A 26,907-nucleotide genomic window follows, 5' to 3' on the forward strand; every position below is an offset into this window, starting at 1 on the left:
CGCATGCTCCCATCTTCCACCCGTTATGCCCTTGCTGACACTACCCCTTTGTCTAAGAGACGTAATTCACATCTTGTCACCCTTATCCATTCTCTCAAACTCAATCTGTGTCCACCTCACCTCCACTGTTTCAACTGGTTTTCTTCCCGTAGCACGAGAAACTCCCTTTCCCTTCCGAAACCCAAGTCCACCTTTTTACTTCACTTTGCCCTTTTCACTGCGTACTTTGCGTGGCTGACACTTCCCCAAGAAGCTAAGGACCTTTCTTTCCTCCGCCTTTTTAAGAGCCTTGTCGCGCCTTGACTTTGATTTTGTGTTTCTCATCTTGTTGCAATCACTAGTTATCATTGCGGTTCCTTTTTTCTTCTCCTCCCCTTCTCCCTCTTTGCCGTGGTTGGCTAACACCCTCTCTCTTTGTATTGGCCGGTGTTATCACTGTGCTATGAGATGTCGTAATAAATAAATAAATAAATAAAATGTCGTGTCGTGTGGTGTTAGATCTGTAACAGTTCCCTGTTAGCGCTAACCTTATCTGCCCTCTAGCTCTGTATCTTGCACCTTTCCCTATCCTGTCAGCACGCGCGTTATCACCTTAGGGCACGAAGTGCCCTATATCAGTTGTGTTGCCTTGAGCAAGCATTGTCTTTTCCAAGAATACCTTCAAACGGTTACACTGGTAGCGGAGGATGGTTAACATGGTGTTCTTGGAGCTCGCCATTGTCGTGGCGATCCTTGTTTTTTCTGTGTTGCTATTCAGGTTGGCCAGCGAGGTCCGTGAAGCCAGTCGCCAAGTCAGCGCCCGTCTGAGCAACCGACAACAACCGCTCCCTGTGCCGCCCGCTCATTCGTCCGGGAAGCCTCGGCACGCTAAGGAGCCGCCGATCTTCGATCGCAAGCCCTCGCAGTTCAAGGAGTGGGCTTTCTCCATTGAGCTGGCGATTCGGTCACTGGGAAACACCGACTCATCGGTGATGGTGGATTACGCAGCGGGCTTCCTGAGCGGCAACGCCAAGCTATGGCTCATCGCATCGTTGGATACGGGTGTGGAGTTCTCGACGTGGCCAGCGCTGCGTGAAGCCCTCGCCAAGGTGTACGGTCCGTTGCATCATCAAGAGCGGGTGCGACTGGATCTCTTCGCTGTCAGGCAGCACTCAAGCTTGGAGAGCTATGTCACCGAGTTCTCGCGCCTAAGCCTACAAGTGCCTGAGATCGACGAGCTGACCCGAGGACTGCTGTTCGTAAATGGACTGCACCCATCTGTCAAGACCCGGGTGCTGCGAGAGCACCCCACTGATCTGAGCCAAGCGATCAGGTCAGCGCAAACGGCGGACCAACAGCCGAACCCGATTCAGCACCGAAGTCAGCCCGTACGACCCCAAAGGCTAACACCGGAGGAGAGGCGTCACCTGAGTCGGCAGGGTGGATGCTTCGCTTGTCGGAAGCCAGGTCACCTAGCTCGGGATTGTCCCAGCAATCAACACCCAAACGCTGGTCGCCAGTGAAAAATGGCGTGCGCTCGCTGGCAACCAAGCGGAAAGCACCCAATGGTTACCCGGTTCACATACGCAACCGTTACAGCGTACTAGAGCTGGAAGAACCGACGCTGCAAGCTGATTCGGAAGATGTTGCCGAACAGGAATCCCATGTCAGCAACGTTGATATCGCAGTACAGGACACGGAGCTTCCTTTGGAGCATGACCTTCTCCGTGTTGAGGGCAGGATCAACGGCCGCCGGGCAATTATGCTTATTGACTCGGGATCGACGCACGACTTCATATCGGAAGCTTTCGTGCAAAGAAACGGCCTTGTTACGGAGAGCAAGGACGAAACACTGAAGGTAACCCTGGCTGATGGCTCATCGACATCATCGGAACTGCAGAGGACCGGTCCGGTAAAGGTTATCGTGAAAGACTTCAGCGACACCCAATCTTTCACGGTTTTTCCGTTGAGCCGCTATGATGCTATCCTGGGCAAGCCATGGCTGACCAGACACAACCCGGATATCAACTTTCAGACCAACGAAGTCAAACTGAACGGAGAGCCGCTCGTTGCTAAACCCCCTTCCGGCCAAAATAGTGATACGGAGCGTCAGGAGTCGCCGCCAATTGAGAGCATGCTCATATCTGGTTCTCAGGCTCGCCGCGAGTTGAGGAAAGGCGCGCAGGGAATCCTGGCGTGGGTCAACGCTACTGACGACGAGGAGGAGGACAGCAAGCTATCAGCCGCCAGACAACACCCAGATCATCAAGAGCAGCTGGCTAACCTTCTGCGGCGGTACTCGGACATCTTTCCAGACGACCTGCCGACCGAGCTTCCGCCAGAGAGGGATGTCGACCATGAGATTGTGACTGAGGAGGGTGCCGTTGTTGTTGTTGTGTTTATTTTAATTCGCAAACCAAACGGGCAGATCTGCCCAATGAAAAGGTGGCGAATGCAGATAGAAAGCAGTAATAAATGAAATTGGGGACTGATGTAATTAGGATAGAGGTGGAGAAAAACTAAGCCAGCTGATCATCAAACAGGACGTCTGGTACTCTAGGTACTAAGGCCAGTAAGTGTGTGCGGGATCATGCTGGCGCGGAACTGGCGGAGCGTGGAGATGGCACGTATATCGCTGGGTAATGTGTTCCACAGCTGGGCGCCCCGGAACGCGAGGCAACCCTTGCCGAACCTGGTGGAAACTGGCGGTTGGCGCAGACCCATGGTGGAGTGCAACCTAGTTGGGCCAGCTGCCGAAGGAACTAGGAGGGCTTGCAGTTCAGAACTTGCGTGCTCATTCCGAGACCTCCAGACCAGAACGATGAACTTCTGCCTGAATATCTCGGATACTCTGTAGGTGTCCAATTGCAGCAGGAGGGTACGCGCGGAGGTGTGATGCGAGAGTCCGAAAACCGCCCTTGCCGCCCGATTCTGCATGACTTGTAGCCGATCCATTTGGTTGGCAGTAAGAAGCGGGGAAAACGCATTGGATCCGTACATCAGGTCAGACATGATGATCGCTTTAAAGTAGAGAACTCGGCTCTGATGAGTCAAGCAGCGACGCAACCTCCATAGTGCTCCGATCCTCTGGGCCAGTCGAGCGGTGCAGCGATCAACATGGGGCGTCCATGACAGATCCGAGTCGAGGAGCACTCCAAGATACCTGGCCGCAGTAACGACAGGAATAGGCGTTTCATGACAGTTTACATTGATCGTATGCTGAGGCTGCCTGTTGGGGTATACAGGGATCACTTGGCTCTTGGCTGCATTCAAAATGAGACCACGGGTCTGCAACCAGTCAGCAAGTGCAGAAACCGAGGCCGATAGCGTAGCAGATACCGTGTCCAGGGATGTGCTGCTGCTGATCAGCGCAATGTCATCCGCAAATTGAACTGATGAAGACTGGTTAGCTATGGTTGGAACTTCGCGGGTGTAGATACTGAAAAGGATCGGTCCTAGAACAGAACCTTGTGGCACGCCACAGGATGGTGCAGAAATGGCACTCTGATCCCGTCCAATACAGATACGCTGAGTACGGCCCGACAGATAGGCGGAAAACCACTTTAGGGCTGTCCCTGTTATGCCGATATCGAATAGGTCCTGGAGTAGCCGTTCATGACGAACCTTGTCGAATGCCTTTGACATATCTAGAAGGCATATGCCAGTACACAAACGCTTGTCCCGTGCACTAAGAATACGATTTAGCATAAGTACCAGGGCATCCTCCGTTGAGTGGCCTGCGCGGAATGCAAACTGAGTCGTGGGGAGGGTACCAGATATGTCCAGAAACTGGGCTAGCTTCTTTTGTACGACTTTCTCCAAGAGTTTTGATAATATGGGAAGTAGGGACACTGGACGGAAGTTAGTGGGAATAGACGGGTCCCCGGCTTTGAACAGCGGGATAACGTGTGCGAGTTTGAAGGCTGTGGGGACAGTGCCATTGACAAGCGAGGCATTAAACAACGTGGCCACGGACGCAGCTAGGATATCGGCACAGCACTTCAGAAGGTGACCAGGCATCCCGTCGCTTCCTGTTGCTTTGGCAGGATTGATTTGTCGGAGAAGCCGTTCTACTTCGCCAAAAGACACTTGGGGCAATTCTGACATTGCAGTCTGAGGCTGTGGACCTTGCGGTAGCGGGATGCTGTGAGGACGGGCATTGTCTGTTACTACTGCCTGGAAGACTGACGAAACTTCTTCAATGGGGCAAGTAGGCTCCACACGTACTCTCTTCCTGTTCGTAACGGAGTTTATGACGTTCCAGAGCTTACGCGGGTTCTGACTGGACGCGGCACATTGCGCTCGGAAGAAATCATTGCGCTTTCGGCGATAGGCATTTCTGGCGCTTGAGCGTGCTTGCTTGAACTGTACGTGAAGATTCTGGTTTCCCTTATCGCGTAGCCACCGTCGGTGTAGCTGGTTTTTACGTTGGTTGAGCTTGTGGAGCTCTCTGTCGGACCAGGGCGGATGGGATTTGCGGTTGGAGGATACATAGCGGATGGGTGCATGCTTGTCCACGACAGCCAAGAACTTGGTATGCCACGACGCCCACATGGTGTCCACATCCCGCGTGTTAGTAAAATCATCCAGCCCTGCGGAGCTGACATCCCGACGAAATTCACAGAGGTTCACCGACCGAGTATTTCTCTGAGCTCGGACCCGCTCTACTGCCTGAGTTGACACGCTGCGAGAAACCTGAAGGTGCAGGTTAGCCTCAATCCCAAAGTGGTCGCTAATGGTCAAAGGCAGGACGTGGCACTCACTGATGTCTTGACTAGCTGAAAGAATGAGATCGATAGTTGTACCTGATGGGCACGCCGATGAGATACGAGTCGGAGCATGAGCGTGATTAGTGAGGCCGTAGCAGTTGCAAAGTTCGAGAAATTTCCGGGCGATAGGACAAGGTGGGTAGGGGGTTGAAACATTAACGTTAAAATCGCCAATGACTGTGATGCTTGGGTTGTCCACGAAAGCCCTGTGCAGCTGCTTCCTCCATCACGGGCTGCCTACCGTCTCCCCAAACCCGAGATGGACGAATTGCAAGCCCAGCTCACGGAACTCCTCCGCAAGGGCTTCATCGAACCCAGCAAGTCACCATACGGTGCCCCAGTCTTTTTCGTTAAAAAGTCCGATGGCTCATTGCGCATGGTTTGTGATTGGCGGAATTTGAACAGGATCACCATCAAAAACAAAGCTTGCCTCCCAAACATTGATGACCTGTTTGATACCATTCAAGGTAGCTCATACTTCAGTAAGGTGGATTTACGCTCGGGATATAATCAGCTTAGGATCCGTCAGGAAGATGTACCTAAGACGGCTATCAATACTCCCTTCGGTCGTTTCCAGTTCCGGGTTATGGGCTTTGGATTAACTAACGCCCCTGCCACGTTTCAGTCATTGATGAACAGTATTCTCCAACCGTACTTACGGCGGTTTGTGGTAGTGTTTCTGGATGATATTCTTATCTTCAGCAAATCCTGGCAAGATCATCTTGAACATATCCAGACAGTTCTTGAGACGCTCCGGAAAAATTGGCTATTCTGTAAGCAGTCGAAATGTGAGTTTGGTGTCAAGGATGTTCTGTTTCTAGGGCATCGCATCGACGGTGAATGTATCGCTCCAGATCCAAAGAAGCTTAAAGCAGCGAGGGAATGGCAGCCACCGACGACAGTTACGGAGGTGAGACAGTTCCTTGGTTTTGCGAACTACTTTAGAAGATGTATTGAGCACTACTCTACTATATCGTGGCCATTAGAGGAGATCACTGGCAAACATGCCAGGTTCGAATGGAGTGGCCCCCGTCAGCATGCATTCGAATCCCTGAGACAGGCCTTGTTGAGTGCACCGCTGTTGAAACTAGCAAACGTGCAGAAGCCTTTCAGAGTTGCAACAGACGCAAGTGATTTTGCAATAGCAGGCGTCCTTCTCCAACAGGGGGAAAGCGATAGTGCTTGGCATCCTGTGGCATATGCCAGTCGTAAGCTGTCACAAGCGGAGCGAAATTACACTGCTGCAGAACGCGAAACCCTGGCGGTGGTGTTTGCACTGCGATCCTGGAGAATTTTATCTATTCCAGCATTTTGAAGTGTTCAGTGACAGCATGGCCGTAGTCTACTTGAGCACAAAAGCCAATCTCACTAAGCGCGAAGCTAGATGGGTTGAATTTCTTGCAGACTATGACTTCACAGTTAATCACAAACCCGGCAAGGAAAATATGGCTGATGCGTTATCCCGCCGCCCTGATCTGCGTGGGTCAGCAATTGGCAATGTAGTTGAGGAAAAGGATTGCCCACCCATCCTACCAGCACCCCATTTGAATACGATTGAGTTTGCTTTGGAACTGAGTGATAGGGTTGCTGAGATGATTTCGGAAGCATATCAGAATGACGAGCAGCTTTCCCCAATAATTCAGCGGCTGCGCGGCGATTCCTCTGATAATCTACACGAGAGGTACTATTGGGATGAAGAGTCCAGGTACCTATACCTCCGTGCAGCACCAAACAATCGCTTGTGTGTACCCAGGTGTGCAGTAAGGCTTCAGCTCCTGCAGGAGTACCACGACTGTGTTACGGCAGGCCATCAGGGACGGGATCGTACATATTTCCGGCTTCGTCAATTCTTCTACTGGCCCAAGATGGGCCTTGACGTGAAGAAATTTGTTAACTCTTGCGGCATATGTCAGCGCACTAAGGGTGGGTTGCCTAGATCCGGTTTGCTGCAATCGCTCCCAGTACCAGACACCCCTGGAAAGTTATTTCCATGGACTTTATCGTTGGCTTACCCCAGACCCCTCAGGGCTTTGATGCAATTTATACATTTGTTGACCAGCTTACAAAATGTGTCCATTTAGTCCCCACGACTTCCAAAATTGACGCTAAGGGTTCTGCTGATTTGTATCTCCAGAATATGTTTAGATTACACGGTTTGAGTTCCACTATTGTTTGTGATCAGGACCCAAGATTTACTTCTGAATTTTTCCGGGAATTGTTTCATCAATTAGGTACCACCTTGTCGTTTAGTACTGCCAATCACCCACAGACCGATGGGCAGACTGAGAGAATGAATAGAGTGATTGAGGATGTGCTTAGAGCGTTTGTTAACCACAAACAAGATAATTGGGACAAGCTTCTGCCTCTTTGCGAATTTGCAATTAATAGTTCATATCAGTCTTCCACTTCTAGCACGCCGTTTTATCTAAATTATGGACTTAATCCCAAGTCCCCACCAGATTTCCTGGCACGGAGGGGAGGAGGGAGTGCCCCAGACTGGATCCAGGATCGGGCGGATGCCGTCAAGTTGGCAAAGGACGCCATGATTGCCGCTCAGGCTAGACAAGCTCAGTATGCAGACAGTGGAAGGGTGCCCAGCAACCTGAAGGTTGGCGACATGGTGCTCGTGTACAAGGATTTCCTAACAACCGCAGAAGCCCGGGATCAGCCTTCACAGAAGCTACGCCCTAAGTGGTTCGGGCCCTACCCAATCATCAAGAAGATCGGACCCAACGCCTATCAGCTGGATCTACCCAGCGCTATTCGGTGCCACCCTGTCTTCAATGTCGCTGCTCTGCGCCGGTATGAGCAGAATACTATTCCCGGCAGGCGGCAGCCACCCCCGCCACCGTTCACTGACTTGCACGGTCAGACCAGATACATGGTGGAGAAGATTCTTGACGATCGCCAGCGAAGGCATCAGACTCAGTACCTTGTCAAGTGGCAAGGATACCCAGACGACGAAGCGACCTGGGAGCCAGAAGAGAACTTGCTGGACGAGGCCGGTGGGCGGATAGTTGCTCTGAGGCGTTACAGGGCGTCCAGGGCATGTTAGTGACACTATGGTTACAGCGAAATGTTACTCGCTCAAATTCAATTGCACGTGTACCTTGAGAATTCCCACTTGATCCTTGTTGTGTTAAGCAATCCATTCCCCTCCTGTTTTAGATTTTCCCCATTTCCGTTATCTTCACTCGCCTGACTGTCCTTGGTTACCTTGCACGGTGCTTCAATTAGATGAGCGTTGTTGGGTTGACACGATTTCATTTTGATTATTCCCTTTCCACATATTCCTCGACTCCCTGGAGGCACATGTGCCTCGCTTAGGAGGGAGGGATGGTGTAACAGTTCCCTGTTAGCGCTAACCTTATCTGCCCTCTAGCTCTGTATCTTGCACCTTTCCCTATCCTGTCAGCACGCGCGTTATCACCTTAGGGCACGAAGTGCCCTATATCAGTTGTGTTGCCTTGAGCAAGCATTGTCTTTTCCAAGAATACCTTCAAACGGTTACAAGATCCATCCTATCTCAGTTCATTCGTCGCTGTAAACTGGATAGCGCCCCTAACTGCCTGGATAAGAGAGATGTCAGTGAACATCCGGACATCAAAGATGTTTTGTATGTGGGTTTTTTCTGTGTGGCTGGGTGTAGACGGGGGACTAGGGTTGTGTGCAACACTCTCACAGTGAGAGCTGGATCACTTACAAATCATACAATCCCGTCGTGGTTTGAAACAGTCCAACAGGTAAGCGCCGAATTATATTGTTTGACAAATCCCTGAAGAGAGTAGGGATACAGAAATACATTTACTGTTCTGTGACTTGAATAGCCTACACTAGTACTAGCTTATTCCTAAACACCACTCCCCTCTTCATTCCCATTCCAACATCTCGATGAAGATACAGAAGCAGGTACAGAAATGAAAGGCCGAAACTCCGAATATACTTTTCTGGCCTGGATATGTAGATCTTAAAGTGAGCCAGAGCGCGCTAAAACATGACCACAGATATTTTGGAAAAGTCGAGAAAATCGCAATTTGAATTCCGTGGCAAAAAAATACAATGTGTTTTGCAACGCCAGTTGCTGTTCTTGTTCTCCGAGCTCAGTCAACTGGACAATTGACAATTCTGGATGCAATTCATTTTTGCAAATAAGTCTAGCGGTATTTGTTTGAGTTTGTATGCCATAGTGTGCTGAGTCTCTCAAACAGATCTTCTTCGATGTATAGAGGGAACAGCCTACTGTACTGCGGAGCAGAAGAAGACAACATCCTCGCGCTCCATACGGAGGATGAAATATTTTGTGGATTTGCATCGGAAACAGAAGTAAGACCATGACGACCACAGCGACGAGTCATTTGAGATTGACACTTTCATCGAGTTTAAAAGAATTGATGCGGGCAATCCTACATCCTGCAGTGACAAGAAGGTTTACACTGGTGCCAACCTGTCGAGCGATTGGCATCGACACTGACTTCTGACATTTCCCACAAGTAATCTTTCGTGCCCTTCCCTCGGGTGAAATACAGACAAGAACAAACAGGATTGAAAACAGGCTGACTGAGTCATGCTGCTCTTTTCTCTCCGAAACTCAACACGGCCAGCCTTAGAATGGCGTAATTCGCCAGTATGATTCAACCCAAGTATTGATTGATAGGAGAATGATACATTTTCCAACACCGTAGATGGAAATCATTTTTGTAGCTCAGCTGGTTAGAGCATTGCTCGCGAAATTACTGTATCAGTTTGTATTACTGGTGAGAGTGGGGAGCTCTATGTAAGTGGTGCTCACCAGGCTCAACTTGGCCTAGTAAAGCTCAACTGATGAGGGGTGAATTCCTAGAAACACGGTGTATTGAGCGGGGAGTGGTGCTGTCTTGCAGCTTAGCCGAGTGCAAGGCTTGAAGCACGTCTCTTGTGGTCTGGGTGGCAGTTGTGAGTCAGTTGCTGTTCTTGTTCTCCGAGCTCAGTCAACTGGACAATTGACAATTCTGGATGCAATTCATTTTTGCAAATAAGTCTAGCGGTATTTGTTTGAGTTTGTATGCCATAGTGTGCTGAGTCTCTCAAACAGATCTTCTTCGATGTATAGAGGGAACAGCCTACTGTACTGCGGAGCAGAAGAAGACAACATCCTCGCGCTCCATACGGAGGATGAAATATTTTGTGGATTTGCATCGGAAACAGAAGTAAGACCATGACGACCACAGCGACGAGTCATTTGAGATTGACACTTTCATCGAGTTTAAAAGAATTGATGCGGGCAATCCTACATCCTGCAGTGACAAGAAGGTTTACACTGGTGCCAACCTGTCGAGCGATTGGCATCGACACTGACTTCTGACATTTCCCACAAGTAATCTTTCGTGCCCTTCCCTCGGGTGAAATACAGACAAGAACAAACAGGATTGAAAACAGGCTGACTGAGTCATGCTGCTCTTTTCTCTCCGAAACTCAACACGGCCAGCCTTAGAATGGTGTAATTCGCCAGTATGATTCAACCCAAGTATTGATTGATAGGAGAATGATACATTTTCCAACACCGTAGATGGAAATCATTTTTGTAGCTCAGCTGGTTAGAGCATTGCTCGCGAAATTACTGTATCAGTTTGTATTACTGGTGAGAGTGGGGAGCTCTATGTAAGTGGTGCTCACCAGGCTCAACTTGGCCTAGTAAAGCTCAACTGATGAGGGGTGAATTCCTAGAAACACGGTGTATTGAGCGGGGAGTGGTGCTGTCTTGCAGCTTAGCCGAGTGCAAGGCTTGAAGCACGTCTCTTGTGGTCTGGGTGGCAGTTGTGAGTCAGTCATTATACAATTAAAGGGAGATACATGTAAACACGACCTGCAGTGTGGAGAGCAATACTTCAGAGCGATCCATTTTCTGTTTTACGATTCATTGTTCCTATATGAACCCAGAACAATATTGATTTTGGACGTATATCTATTCTCCAATGTGCGACCGACCCTCAATACTGAGCCAATTTAGTGTATATCGGAAGCAATTTATGTTTGAAAACTATACCTACTTGTATAACCACATATCATCAATTTTAAAATGTTATATGTTTGGGCTATGATATGGGTTTGTGCTTGTAAAATACCGGTGGGATGTGGCCGTTCATACCGAAGTTATAGGCATTTAAAATACGAGAGAACTTGGAAGCTCAGGGCCCTACGCTATGCTTTTTTTGCCTTGATGACCTAGACAAAAAAAGCATAGGGATGTTATAAATTCTTATAAGTTTCTATTTTTTTGTTTTTAGACATAACCTGGAATTCGAACCCGCACTATAGCCCTGCATGCATCCCCGATACAATTCGCATACATAATAATTCTTCCAAGTTGCTTCACGTTATGATCTTGTATTTGAAAGCCCTATTTGAATATGCATTGTGGCCAGCCGTGTTTGAATGTATGTTACGGGATAGGTACGGGACAGGTACGGGACAGGCACGGGACAGGTACGGTCGAGGTTAATACGACACCGTCTACTGCCTTGTTGACGGCAAAAAAAGAAAAGGGATGTTCTAAATTTTTCAATTCTCCTATTTTTTAAGGCATTACCTGGGATTCGAACCCGCACTATCGCCCCACATGCATTCCCCCCACACTTCGCATTCATACTCATTCTTCCAAGTTGCTTCACGTTATGATCTTGCGTTTGAAAGCCCGATTTGAATCCTGCGGCCAGCTGTATGTGGCCAGCTGTGTTTGATGGTACGGTACGGGACAGATACGGGATAGCTCCAGGCGTGACACAAACACACAAACACACAACAAAATACCAAAGGGGAGAGCTATACTTTTTTGCCTATACTAATACTAGGAGTGAACTATTGCAAGAGTTGTGATGCAAAGCTGGTCTGAACTGCGTTCAGGGTCAGTAGGCCTCGGCCTGGATCATGAATAACGTTGTATTGTATTCTATTGCTTTTATTATACATCGCAAGTCAAACTTGGGAAAAGGAAAGTGTGAAATACTGTTGACGCGCATTGGACATGCATGCAGCGTCGGAAATTCGGCGCGGAAAATCAATCACTATTCAATGCAGAAATAACGTGCCAGAATCAGAGTACTATGTAGCTAGTGAGAGTCTGTGTACTAGTTTTGCAGTACTTCACACTTTCCTTTTCCCGCCTTATGACCTCAGCTATGACAGTTTTGTATGTGGAAACCCCATATATAATAGCAGTTTGGTCAATATTTTTAATCATTCAACATCTACCTTCACTGATGAGCTAAGTATTATCGAAACAGCTGTCTCAAGGAGTTTATCAATATCGTCTACGGAAGTGTCCTCGCAATGGTGATGGTTGTGTGCAGGAGGGTCTAGTCGGCTAAAGAGCGCAGTGTAATGGTGGAGGTGACTCAACATTTTCTTCAATGGCCGAGAGCTCTGTCGCACCCTGTAATAATGCATGGAATAACCTAACCTAAAAAATAGCAATTCCAAGAATGGTGGAAAATCGGCCATTTTGCTGTCCTATTTGTATTTTTGGAGGTCTTGAATGCACGGTAACCCCCCTAAATTTACATATTTCTAGGTTCTATGAAGTATGAGGATCTAAAAAATAAAATAAGAAGGGCATGTCTATGAAGAAATTATGAAGGTGTTCACCCAATTGTACTTTGCGGACGGGCATTTCTGCTAAGTTCATTTTTGTACCAAAATTACTATTTTTCTGAGTAGTCAATTCTGCTTGCTAGATTTTCTTGCTCAAATGCTTCATTGTGATGTGTGAACGGACTTGCAATCACAAAGAGAAGCCAGACAACTGGTAAATCTGAAATATAACCCCAAAGCAAGCAAATTTAGGCCGAAATCGATAAATACTCCGCGGAAACACCCCTGAATTTTTTTGTGAAATAACATGGGATGATACAGAGCACACTCATCCACTAAAAGGAGGGGGTTTATGAAGAAAAAAATCACCCCCAAAGGGTTGGAGCCTCCTTAATGGTCCTTTCTTAAACTTTAATCTCTAGTGAAACTCTCTTACTTTAAAGTATCTCAAAATAACGTGATCCATGCAAGAAAGTCTCTTTGCGATCCATCTAATAATTATAATGTGATAACTTACAGGTCTAGTAATTTGGTGTTGGCTTGAAACAGTCCTGCAGGAAGGTCAACAAGCTGATTATTGCGTACATCTCTGTGAAAACAAAGTAGAACTCTGCTCAGGCATACCCCTTGGTCTGCAGAAAAGTACCCGTAGTACCGAAGGTCCTTCGCATCGTGATATTCTTCAGTATGGAACAACACACCCATGCCCGAGGCAAGGAAGGTCATGTGTAATAGGAACACTTAATAGATGTCTACTGTAATCATTGTTCCATGTCAACTGCGTATGAATATTCAATTTTGCAAATACCAGAACAGTCTCGTCACTTCCAAAAACTAAACACTCAAAATATTTCCTCCAAGGGTACAATTACTCGCCAAAGGCATAAGGGAGGTTTGCAGAGTTGGACGCAACTCCGAGTTTCTTGCTGAATGCAATCATCATGATCACTACCTAGGAGACTAAAAAGCGTAAACTCTTACAGTCCATTCATCGAACACAGTCCCTCTGGCTTTTGATAGTCCTCTCCGGGCCGAGTTGAGGATCAAAAAATTGACTTTTAATATCAAAAATCTGGGGTTAGGATCTGCTTCTCCTGAAATTATGCCATGGCATACCTGTTCTGATTTTGTAAAACCTGGCTGAATTTCTATTTCCCGGTACTTGGACTTTTCTGGCCCGAATGGGGCAAGGAGTAATTGCATGGTTCACACAATGCAGGATGCACTGTTGTTTTGACTATCTGCAACTAGGTGCGGGAGACATCAAAAAGTTAGGATGCCAGTTTCCAATGAATGGACTTTAGTAGCAGAGCAAAGTTCAGGTCCAACAATAACATTCTGACATTTCCCACAAGTAATCTTTCCTGCCCTTCCCTCAGGTGATATACAGACAAGAACAAACAGGACGGAATTCAGGCTGCCTGAGTCGGGTTGGTCTTTTCTCTGCAAAACTCAACACTGGCAGCCTTAGAGTGGTGTGAGTGGCCAGTATAATTCAACCCAAGTATTGATTGATAGAAGAAGAATAAATTTTCCAACACCGTAGATGGAAGTAATTGTTGTAGCTCAGCTGGTTAGAGCATTGCTCACGAAATCCCTTCATCAGTTTGTATCACTGGTGATGTTTGTGCCTGGAGAGCTCTATATATTATAAGTTGTGCTCACCAGGCTCAACTTAGCCTACTAAAGCTCAACTGACCGATTGTGAATTCCTAGAAACACTGTGTTTTATGCAAGGAGTGGTGCTGTCTTTCAGGTTAGCCGAGTGCAAGGCTTGAAGTACGCCTATTGTGGTCTGGGTGGCAGTCTTGAGTCAGTTAACTATCAATTAAAGTGGAAAAAACATGGGGCTTTGTTCGTAGCTTGTTCTTGTACGTTGTGCAGTGGCTTGTTTGTAGACCCATAAATCGTGCCAATATTGGGCCAATATTGAGGGGCATGCCAATTTCATGGTTCCCTTCAAAAGATTTTGTCCGGGCTTTGGAATGTCGCTCTACACCCCAAAGCAAACCTACCTGCAAAATTTGAGCGAAATCTGAGAGACCGACTTGCACATATGTTCTGGTTTTCTCAGACATGCTCTCTTAAATTATTATGTAGAAGTCCTGATGTTGTAGTGTTACAGAAGTAGCGATTTGTGTACTTTCCCCGTTAGGCCAAGTAAAAATAATTGGTTGTTGACCGTCAGCGCCCGCCCCGATTTTTTAGTCCGTCCCGGGATTTATTTTATTTTTATTTTAGTGATCAACGGTAGAAAAATCGTGTGTTTAGCGAAGCGCAAACTACTATTTTTAGCAGTACGCGCGTACGTGAGCTCTTAAGTACATGTACAGCTTCAATGTGCTTTTTCCATAGCGACATTACGCAGTGCAGGCCGTGATTCCAGTGTACTTGTGTGAAATCTGGCAACTACAATACATGGCACTGTAGACTGTGCAGTGTACAGTGTACCACCATAATTATCTACGCCTGCATCCATGGAAACTGCGCAGCCACCGCGTACCGCGTCCGAAGCTGTTGTTGATCGCCGCATGGCAGCAGGAAATTGTATAACAGGAAATTGTTATCTGCACATGTTCAAAGTGTTTGGAGTATGCCCAGGCAGACTGGTAGCAGTCACAACCAACAATGGTAGTACACCCATAACCCCATAGATGTAATACATGCTAAGATTTCAAGATGTCTGGTCGATGCAGATATAAAAAAAAGTTATAAAGTAAAAAAACAAAACCCTCCCGTCCGCCCCGATTTGTCGGAAAATTCTGACGATCAACAATTTTTTTTTTTTACTTTTCCTTGACAAACCTTCGTGACGCATTAATATGGATATGAAAACGCTTAGGACAGGTAAAAAACAGTTTGTATCGACTGCAAATCACCGGACAAAGGTAGTTTAGCCTTTGTAGAGCGTCTTTACAAGAGAAACATTTGGCGAAATGAGCAGAGAATTCAGTTTGCATCGCTTTCGCTCGACTCATTTTGGACACTGCGTCGCTGTCATCATCTGCTGCATGAGAGACGTCATCTCTGTCGAGTCGTTGTTCAGTTCGTTTAAGCCTTGCGGCAAGCTTCCTCAAACTCCTTCTTGCACCTTGACATTGAAGACAACTGCTTGTTGGGGGTCACCTTTGACTTCCAGCTGACATATGCGCAGCACATCCGCACGATCCGCTCCAGAGCACAGCAATGCCTAGGCTTGTCTGCCCTGTGCTGGAGTACTGTCCCCTGGTCTGGCTGTGTGCGCCGCCCTCACATTTTGCCAAGCTAGACCAGATCCAGCGACGAGCCATCCACATCAACGGATCGGGCTCCTGGCTCCCTAGTCTATCTCTGCGGCGGACAGTGGCCTCGCTTGCATACTTGTAAAAGCTATTCTGCCTGTATGCGGACAGCCCGCTAAAGACGATCTTCCGCCCCGGTGCCCAATGTCGACCTCAGGACATACAGCCCACCCGCATGTCTTTTGTTGTTGTTGTTGTATACTTTATTTATAGTGGAAATCAAAACAGGCAAAATGCCTAATAACATTGGACCCACTGTGAATAACATGTTAAAGGATATTGTGGAAAAAAGTAGATACAAGAGAAAAAGAGAAAGGAAAAATGACGGAAGGTTGGTTGCAACGAACAGATATCAATCCAGTGAGCATTGGAAAACCTATGTCGCTGATAATATATACTGCAAGGCTTGAGATTTAAAATCCAAATACCTATTTGAACATTTTGCTGCTGGTGGCAATCTATTCCACATAATGGCTCCAGCGTGCGTTAGGCGCTTAGCAGAACGAGCAGTGCTAGCAGGCTGGACCACAAGCAAGTTGCTTTGGCCTCCCCGAGTGCGAGTTGAGGGCACGACAGCAAAAAAGGACTCAAACAGGGTGCTACATGCATCATGCAAACATCGCCAGATGAAACAAAACATATTCAAGTGCACAGAAACCTGTAGATCACATACATGCATTCGATTTAGCAGGGGAGCAGTACTGGTCCACGGTGGCGACTTGCAGACTGCCCGAGCGGCACGTTTGAACAGCCTATGTAGCCGTTGTTCCTGGACAACTGTCAAATACGGGTAGTAACTAATAGAAGCATACAAAAATTCAGGCAAAACGATAGATCTGAAGTAGGTGAGTCGGCATGGATACGGCAGCGAGGAAGCATGTCGCAGCAGGACAGCAATTTTGCCGGCAACACGACGAGCAACATGGTCCACCATTGTGGTCCAACTCATGTCCGAGTCAAAATGCAGGCCAAGGTATTTGGCAGATGTGACTACTGGTAGGACTTGTGAATTGCATACAACATTGATGTCGAGGGCTGCAGCTCTATGGTGTGGTATGGCGAGTATCTGCGTCTTGGTCTCGTTAAGGATCAGTCCACGTTTCTTCAACCAAGTGGCCAGGTACTGAACTGCTGCAGTGAGGCGCTGGGAGACAACTTCTGGCTGTGGACTGCTCGCACGCAGCGAGATGTCATCAGCAAACTGAATAGTGGTGACGTCATGAGGGGCAAGGTCGCCGGCAATATCCCTCACATACAGAACGAAGAGCAAAGGTCCGAGAACTGACCCTTGAGGAACCCCTGACTGGCTGTCATAAGTTGTACTTCTGGTTTTTCCTGTCTCCACGTATTGCCGGCGACACATCAAGTAGTCTGAAAACCATTGCAAAGCAGTGCTAGTGAGACCCAGTTCAAAGAGGTCCTCAACCAGAATGCTATGCTTTACCTTGTCGAAGGCTTTAGACATGTCGACAAATGCTACTCCTGTGTGCTGCCCAGCGGCTTGTGCTTCATTGATGTTCTCTACAGCTAGCGCTAAGGCATCTGCTGTGGAATGCTGGTGTCTGTAACCAAACTGACTAGTAGGCAAGAAATTGTTCGTGTTGAGGTACTGCAGAAGCTGCTTATGAACAATACGTTCAAGCACTTTCGACACTATCGGCCATAGGGAGACTGGTCGGTAATTCTTGGGTTGGCTGGGGTCTCCAGCCTTGAACAGAGGCCGTATCTTACCCACCTTCATTGCCGCAGGAAACTGTCCTTCTCTCAATGACTTATTAAATAGTAGCGTGATTGACGGTGCCAGGATGTCAGCATGCATCTGGAGGAGACTTGCTGGAATATCATCACTCCCAGTGGCTTTTCTGGTGTCCAACTGTTCCAACATTTTCCGAGTAGTTGCAATGGAGACTGGCAAGAATTCCGAGAAGTGCACCGCAGGTGGAGGCCCAAGGGGTAGGCGTAGCTGTGCAGGGCGAGCTGGATCTTCCACAACTTTCGAAAAAGTGTCTCGAATCGCATCCACCGTGCACTGTGGATCCCTGTACGTCGACTGTTTGCCTGTCAACTCCTTGATTATTTTCCAAGTCTCTCTGGCATTTCCAGTACATTGCTGAAATTTGGAGTTGTAGAATTCCTGTTTCCGGGTCCTGTTGTAGCTAGTTGCCGCGCGTCTGGCTGTACTAAATTCATCATAAGTCTCTTGTGTCTTAGCAGAGAGCCACTTTCGGTGCAACCTATTCGCTTGTGTAGTAAGTACAACAATTGCCGGTCAATCCATGGCACTGAAGGCTTCTTCGTTCTGTGATTACTTTGAAGTGGGGCATGGACTTCCAAAACCTCAATAAACCGGCTAGACCACTCGGTCCACATGGCGCTTGGGTTGCCGGTAATACTACACAAGTTCTTCTGGGTTAGGTCACGCCGGAAGTGATCGTGGTTTATCCGGTGATAGTTGCGGTATAAACGTGTGGTGTCAGATCCACGAGGCACAATGAGGTGAAAGTCACTGGCCACGGCAGCATGGTCACTGAAAGCGACCGGGATGATCTTTGCTGTAGTGGAAGGATCAAAATTGTTCAGTATCAAATCGAGGGTGCTGTCTTGTCCTGTTGAGCTAAATCGCGTAGACTTGTTGACACCGTGATGCAGAGCATAGCTGTTCAGCAAGTCAGATAAGTAGTGATACTGAGGGTCCCTGGCACTTAGGTCAATATTCACATTAAAGTCACCACAAACGATAGCATTTGGCTGTGGCCTTAGAGCAGCGCAAAGATGTTCGTCTAGCTTGTCCCAGTAACCCACAGGTTCAGATGGAGGGCGGTAGATCGTTCCAACAAGACAACTGCGGGGTTTGCAAGCGACTTCACACCAGCAACTTTCCACACCATCAGTTGTTATGTCGTCTCTTGGTTTTACCGGAAGACATGACTTCCAGTATATGCAAACTCCTCCTCCTACTCGACCACTACGGTCTCTGCGTGTTACACTATATCCAGTCAGGGCTATTTCTTGGTCCGAAACAGTGGCGTCGAGCCAGGTTTCGTTGACACAGACTATATCCGGGGCGTTGAGTTGTTGTGTGAGCAGTAGGATGTCATTGAGTTTGTTACGCAGGCTCCTGATGTTGAGAAATAGAACGCGAAGTGCACTTGGGTGGGTAGGAGAAGGTAGTGGAACTGACGGACTAAATGAGTCAGCAAGGGGGTTAAGTGAAGACATGGCTGTTCTTGTAAAAGTGGGTTGGAGTCTGGCAGTTGGGTTTGACTCTGTCATAGATTATGTAAAAGAAGATCAAATCAGTACTCAAAGGTTATCCCACCGATTGTAACATTCGCCAGGCTGCTGTCAGCATCCTCTTGTGAATCTGCATGTCCAACTGGCAGTTCATTACTTTCAGAAAATCCTTCAGTGCTGTGCAGTGCAGTCCTGGACTGTGCTGGGAAGGTGTGTTTCCCAGAAGCCAGGGTGAAGCCCTCAGCGTCAGGTGACTGGTGAGCTGTCTTTCCTCTGCAGAATTTGTTCATATCCTGCATTGGGGTTCTGCTCGGACTGGTGGTCTCATTGCGAGCCTGCTGCAACAGTTCCGATATATTCCTAGTGCTCTGCTTGTCCTTTGGATCCGCGTGGGGTTGTGCTGGGTCCGTACAAGGTTCACGAGGTCGAGATGAGATCTCTGACTCTGCATCCGTAGATGAACTCGAGGCGCCAAGTACTGGAGGTGGTGGCTGGGGTTCAGAGCTGTGGTGCACAGAGTTGTTGGCTTGACCTGCGCTTGACCCTACCATACTGGAGTACAGCGTACCAGATGCAGAGTTCTTGCCCCGTTGCATCTGCTGAGTGCAATTTCTGGACACGTGGTGGCTTGACCCACACTTATAGCATGTTGGGGTCTGACCCTTGTGCCATACACGGATTCTCTGGTGTGAGCCAGGCAAGACAATCACAGAGGGGACAGCTACGGTCGGTACTATACTGACGTACACCGTTCCAGTGGTGAAGGTACAGGCTTCAATGGTTTTCACCTCCCGCTTTGGTTTGCCGATCACAGTGCCGAATTTCTCGATTGCAGAGACAATGGAGGGGAGGGAAACGTCTTCAGCCACGCCAAAAGCATGGACTGACACTACAGCACCATCTCCAACCACCAAGGTCAAAGGCGTTCCGTTAGCCTGCAGGCCTTTCGTCACAACATCGTCCCTTACTTCAGTGCTGCAAAATGTAATTCTGCAGAATCCACGTCGGCCATTTAGATCTACTTGCTTCACATCTCCTGGTTTTACTTCAGCAGACAGCAACAGCTTCACGTAGAACGCATGATCGTTCCTTGGATGGTCCTCCCCTAACTGTATCGAACACACTCTCGACATTTTAGAAACAACCCCAAAAATCCCACGGATTCTCGGAGGTCAAAAACTTGCTGCCTACTCTACCAGGTCAAATTTTCGGTGTCTGCTCAGCCTATCCACCCACACCAGCTATCGACTGAGCGCCCGGCACGCACCCGAAACAGCCGTCTTCGCGCATTTGTTGCCAGCGCTGTGCAGACATGGAATGCTCTGCCCCAAAGCATACTGCTGAGACCCCCACACCTGGAGGGACTGCATGCCTTTAAGTGCCGTGTCCACCGTCACCTCTAGCTGCACCACTTGAGCTGGGGAACTGAGAGCCTCCAGCAGATCTCTCCCACCCACCTCAGCCGTAGTGCACACACCGCGTCTGAGACAGTGTCTTTTTCGCTAGCTTATATACTCTCCTTCGCTCTATGCTGCGGCACAGTAGCTCCCTTGTTCATGTAATAGCTGGCCTAAGTTACTGTAACAATTATGACTTTGCTGGCTAAATAGCCGAGGCTGCAGTCACCTCACGAATCATCTCAAATTTTAATATTCCTTTTATTTTACTTTACACAATTTTGCAACCTCCCTCTCCCTCCCTCTCTCTTTCTCGCTCTCTCTGTCTCTCGATCTCTCGCTCTCCCTCCCCCACCCACTCTTGGTGCGTCTAGGTGGCTATGAAGTCGAGATCCTAGGTCGGTGGAGCTCCCTAAACCTCACCACCACTGCCACGATTAAGGTTGTGCGTGCTTCCCCTAATTGCATCTCATGTTTGGCATTGAAGTGATCTTTGTAAAAAATAAAATACTAATAATTCAACCCAAGTATTGATTGATAAAAGAAGGATACATTTTCCAACACCGTAGATGGAAGTCATTATTGTAGCTCAGCTGGTTAGAGCATTGCTCGCAAACTCCCTTTACCAGTTTGTATAGGTGGTGATGTTTGTGCCTGGAGAGCTCTATATAAGTGGTGCTCACCAGGCTCAACTTAGCCTAGTAAAGCTGAACTGACGAGAGGTGAATTTCTAGAAACACTGTGTATTGAGCAGGGAGTGGTGCTGTCTTGCAGGTTATCCAAGTGGAAGGCTTCAAGTACGTCTTTTGTGATCTGGGTGGCAGTCGTGAGCCAATCAACTATCAATTCAAGTATGAAAAAAACACGAGCTCCAGTTTGGGGAGCAACACATTCGGATTATACTTAAAACTAAATTATTATGAAGAAGTCATGATGTTGTAGTGTCACAGAAGCAGCGATTTGTGTACTTTCCCCGTTAACAAAACTTCATGACGGATTAAGATGGATATGAAAACGCTTAGAAGAGGTCAAGAACAGCCTATGTAGAGCGTCTTTATAAAAGAAACTCTTGGCTGAATGAGCAGAAAGTTCAATTTGCATAGCTTTCGCTCGACTCATTTTGGACACTGCATCGCTGTCATCTTCTGCTGAACGAGAGACGTCATCTCTCTCGAGTCGTTGTTCAGTTCGTTTCAGCCTTGCGACAAGCTTCCTCAAACTCCTTCTTGGGCCTTGATATTGAAGACAACCGCTTGTTGATGCCCGCTGGTATTTTCTTTAGGACCTGTGGTGGATGGTTAGATTGATTGCCCACATACAGGGGGCGTCGTTGCATATGAGAACTCAATCTAACCATTTGTCTTCAATATCAAGTTCCAAGAAGGAGTTTCAGGAAGCGCCGCCGGAGCAGGCTAATGCGCTTGCCGCTGGCGGACACACCACACCTCTAACCTAGCACGGTGGCAACACACAGCCGTGTAGAAGGAAGGGGGGAAGCAAAATGTGATATTGTTCAACCCTCCATACAGTGCGAACGTGAGAACAGACATCGCCGGACAGTTTCTCGCGCTGATATTGAAGCACTTCCCCAATGGATCCAGATTGAGAAAGCAATACCGTAAACATGAGCTATAGCTGCATGCCGAGTATGGAAACCAGAATAAAAGGACACAACAAGAAAGTTCTACAACCGAAATGTGATAATTTACTATGCAATTGCCGTGTTGCAGGGCTATGCCCAGTGAATGGTGCATGCAGGACAACCAACATGTATGTAGCAAGCATCAAGTCGGGCAGCACCTTGAGAACATACACTGGGATGTCGGTCCCGGAGTTCAAGAGCAGACACTACAACCCCATGACCGTGCTAATATATGAGGGCTAAGATAGGAGCACTCAGCTGGCTAGGTATGTCAGGAGCCTTAAGTGCCAGATTAGAACATTTGAAATTTCCTGGGCTGTCAAGGAGCGTGCTAATGCCTACTTCAATGTCGCACAGCGCTGCAACCTCTGCATAGTACCACATCCTTGCACCAGCCCGCAGAATCTCACTCAACAAGCCCAAAGATATTGTGTGGAAGTGTCGCCATGCTGCGAAGTTCCTGCTTAGCAAATACAAAGGTGTCACCTAATTCACTCTTGCTAGTCATGCTGAACCCATGTATGAAATTCCTCACTCTTACTTACACAAATCGCTGCCTCCGTAACACTACTGCATATAATTGGATCTTGGCTGTTCATTCTGTATTAGTTTTCTGATGATTGCCTATGGCCATGAAGTTATTAGTAACAACGAATGATGCATGGTGCTCTGCGTCGTGTGTAAGATAGCAATGCATGGTGCTCTGCGTCGTGTGTAAGATAGCTCTATTCGAACCGTTCGGAACGAATATTGAGCACTCTACTGAGCCAGAGGACTCTCATTTGTAGAAGCCATAATGTTCAAATCAATCATAATAATTGTGACAGGCCAGACTCACAGATCTTGTAATACTTTAGTTGTTCGAAATAATCCCTCTGGTAGCTGAGTGAGCTGATTCGCGATCAAATATCTAGAACACAGAAAAGTTAAGTGGTGTCGTTTTAGTACACAGAGCAGTGAAAGAAAGTGTTTTAAAGGATTGGGAGAATTTAAAATTTCACAGGGTCCATCGGGGATGTGAACTGTTTTTTTTCTGCCTAAAAGATTTTTGGGAATGGATTTGCTCCCACACTGGAGCTCACGCCGACTTGACTTGACACTTGACTGACGACTCACGACTGCCATCCAGAGCACTCGAGAAGTCCATCGAACCTTCGACTCGGCAAACCTGCAAGAAAGCTCTTGCTCGTGCTCTCGAGCCACAAACATCACCAGGGATACAAACTAACAGAAAACGCTCCGTTTCCAGCTCGACAAACACTTCCAGAACACCAGAAAGCAGCGCGAGTCAGTGTCGCTCCTGGACGATGAGAACAGACGTTGAGGACCCTCGGTCATTCACAACACTGTCACTTCCAAACCAGCTAGTCGCAAGCTTGCGCTGGGTACAAGATAAAATGTATAAAAAAATCATCACCAAAGTCGCAACCACTATTTCGTAAAAGATGTTTAGGCAGTTCAATTCCCCGACTGATCCTTTGAAATTATTAGTGTAACAGGTGGAGTCTTGATAATTCAAACCCCAAAATGCTAGGGAAAATTTCCAATTATCCGGACTTTCTTATTGTCATTATGTATGTCAAAAATGCCAGCATTGACACACATACTTGCACTATGCACCTAAGACGCATATTTAGTGGACACTGAACTGCCTGCGCATGGAAACGAAACTGATTTGCAGAAAATAAAGCGAACTTCTAAAATTAATATGCTTTGATAGTTTCGAATTATCAGCACAAATCCCACCTATTTTCTATGTAAGTGGATTTGGCGGGACTTCTAATTGACCGGACATACCCAGTTCGAGGTTGGCATTACCAGAAATTGTTATTTGGAAGTCGTATTGATAGAAATCGGTCGCAGGAGAAACTTCTGATAGAGCAGTATGTTCTAATTATGCCATAATTTAATTATCAGGATTCCACCTGTTTTCAATTATTATTTGAGAGGTTCTGCAAAACGAAAATGTGTACGAACTTTCGCTCTACGTCACGAAGTGAGAAACTTCGCACGAACTTTCGCAACTTTGGACGCGAAACTTGCAGGGAACGCGAAATAATCCTTCGTACGAAGTTTCGTGAGATTGGGTCATCATGGTCATGTCGTATGTGCACTTGGCGCGTTCAAACTACGAAAATGTGCAGAACACAAAGTTCGTATGAAAATTTGTACACATTTTCGCAAGGCCTGTCGCGAAACTTCGTTCGAATCTTCGTTGTGCAGAAGCTCTCTACGAGGTGATTTGGCTTTTTTTAACATTTGGCATTTTTTAACAAATGTGTAAAATTTGCTTTTCTTCTGGCTGTTTCTCTGCTCCGGATTGCTGTATTGAAACATGGGTGGTGGCAAATGAGAGCCAGTTTATCGTAGATCAACATTGACCAGAAAATTTGGTGCATATAATTTAATTCTCCCTGCCACGTTGGTATAACTAGTGGTGGGTGCTTTGCCATTTTGTGTAAAATGTGTAAAATGAGCCACTGAATGGACGAGGAGGGCAGTGAATTGCTACCGCAGGGCCTTTGGACGACGTCAGGCCGTCTTGCCATCACTAGAGACAGTAATGAAGAACAGTAGGTCACGGAATACACTCTGTGAGAACGAAAACATCGCTGCGATGCTATGCTATCTATCCAATTCCACCGTATAACACAGCCACTAGTTACAAATGCAAAAACACGGGTTTCGCAGCATACAATGCAGTTCACTCCTCTGTTGACAAATTAATTTCATCCACTAGCAATCCTTGAAGTGATATCTATCAACTGCAGAACATTGATGACCGAATATCCCAGTTTGTGATGCCATTTTACAAATTTGTTAAAAAATGACACACCAATTATTTGAATCCTGAGAATACAATGAAAGTAGGACATGATTCAAGACACTTTCAAAAAGTGGAATCATTCCCATTTTTGGACACAACGGGCATGAAGGATAGCACTTCCACTTGCCACAATTCATTTGGACGTAGCTTGTCTAGAAGTGACTGAAAAAACGTCATTTTACAACCATGTTAAAAAAAGCCAAACCACCTCGTACTATTCCTGACAGTGGCAGCAAGAGTACATAACCAAGAGTGTGCAACTGCCTGCACAACCTCTATGCTGTGCTGCGACGGCAGAACTTCACATCACGTGACATGGTTCAAAAGGTTATGCTGGCAAACAGTGCAAAGTGACCACAAGAGAGTTGTACCCAAAGCTGGGCTGCGTACAACCCAGTATCTATCATGCACTAGAGTGCACGGGTTCATCACGTGATGTGAAGTTCTGCCGTCGCAGACCCCATAGCTGGAGTTGCACACTCTTGGGTTATGTACTCTTGGTGGCAGTAGATTTTTTTCAAACTTTTCCCTCTTCTATTCCCTCAACCACTGAATATTTTTATTATTATTATCAGCCTGTTTGCGTGTTTGTGAGTGAGTGAGGTGCTTATATGCTTGGTAGCGCATGTTATGAAACGATGTGTTGTTTTCCTGTGTGATGGCATTCCCCAAACTGTCTCGTCTAGCCGCGTTCATGTGTGATATGAGGATGCGCGATTTTGTAGACGAGAGTCCTTTTGTCAGTCTTCTTGTTCGTCTCTGTCAGAGCAGTTTGCTTTTCCGTCTTGTAAATATCAATATTGTAACAAACAAGTACTGTTCTTTGTGTCCTGCGTCCCGGGAACGGAATGGCTGAGATTCCGTAACACGCAGAATAGGCAACACAGAAAATATCAAAAAAGTCCTAAAACACTCACAAACGTTTGTGATGTACAAGGAAATATCAACATACTTGTCGTGAAAGTTTATACAAGCAACAATACCATGATTTGCTCTTTTCATGTCTAACATGGATATAAACAGCATCAATAAAGTCGTATCGTGTGGTGTTAGATCCATCCTATCTCAGTTCATACGTCGTTGGATAGCGCCCCCAACTGCCTGGATAAGAGAGATGTCAGTGAACATCCGTACATCAAAGATGTTTGCATGTGGGTTGCTATCTGTGTGGCTGGGAGTAGACGGCGAACTAGGATTGTGTGCAACACTCTAACAAAATATGCATACGGTACTCTTGAGTGTGGATGCACATGTTTGAGCTCCGAGCAACTCTTCAGGGTGCCTGTAGTTTATAGTATCTAGTAGATTGTTACCTTGTATCATATTGCCCCGAGGACATGGATGGTGCTGGGGGTTCCGTGCCGGCGTGGAGGAGTCTCTCCTCACAGCAGTTGCGGGAGACATCTGCCAAATTCCATTGCCCTCCTGGCGCCCAAACCGTCAATATTGCGGACACCCTGGAGGATCTCGGCTATGCTGACCTTCAAGCTGTGCAGCTAAGTGGAAACCGTTCATGTATCGTGACCTTTTTGTCTATAGATAGTGCCGAGAAATTCGTTAGTGAGGGGATGATGGTTCATGGTGAACATGTAAACGTGACGCATGTTTTACAGCCTACACTGCAATAACATGTCACTGACCTCCCAGTATGGATATCAGACGAGGCACTTTTGAAAGTCTTGGGTCCCTACGGGAAAGCCGCTAGTACAGTACGTCATGGGCACGTAACGACCCGCCGAGGTTTGAAGGTGGCGTCTGGTGTACGCTGTATAAACTTCCACCTTGCTCGCCATGCATTGTCTATTCCGTCGTACGTCAGGACAGCTGGTGGTCATGTGTTCTCTGTACGGTACACTGACCAGCCAAAGTTGTGTAGACAGTGTGATTCACCAGATCACCTGGCTACTCACTGCCCAAAGAGAAAGCATTCAGTACGGGAGAACGAAAAATCTCCACCAAATAATGAGCAAGCAAGTGTGCAACAGCCGGCTGTCCGCTCGTACTGCCATAAACGGCTCCGAAGCTCTGCCACAAAATGAACGCGAGGTGGAGAACCTAGGCAACAACGACCAACCAGCCGAAGCAGTAGACGTAGCAGCAGACGTAACAGTCGAAACCTCAGCGGTGGACACAAAGGTGGTGGCACCAACACCAGCAGATGGGGCGGTGATCGAGCCCTATCATGGAGGTACCTGCAAAAAGTGCTACACCT

At 47.3% G+C, this 26,907-nt stretch overlaps 1 protein-coding gene across 1 annotated transcript in view; it reads right to left on the bottom strand.

Moving 5' to 3' along the window:
* LOC135820599 (uncharacterized) overlaps positions 1–8,522 on the bottom strand; it is a 91,429-nt gene extending 82,907 nt beyond the window's left edge. The window contains exon 1 of the mRNA XM_065333654.1: positions 8,452–8,522. The gene's annotated coding sequence lies outside the window, so the exon portion shown is untranslated. The remainder of the gene's footprint in view (positions 1–8,451) is intronic.
* Positions 8,523–26,907: the final 18,385 nt, after the last annotated feature.

The sequence above is a fragment of the Sycon ciliatum genome, chromosome 7, assembly GCF_964019385.1.
Source record: "Sycon ciliatum chromosome 7, ocSycCili1.1, whole genome shotgun sequence".
NCBI classification, from domain to species: Eukaryota; Metazoa; Porifera; class Calcarea; order Leucosolenida; family Sycettidae; genus Sycon; species Sycon ciliatum.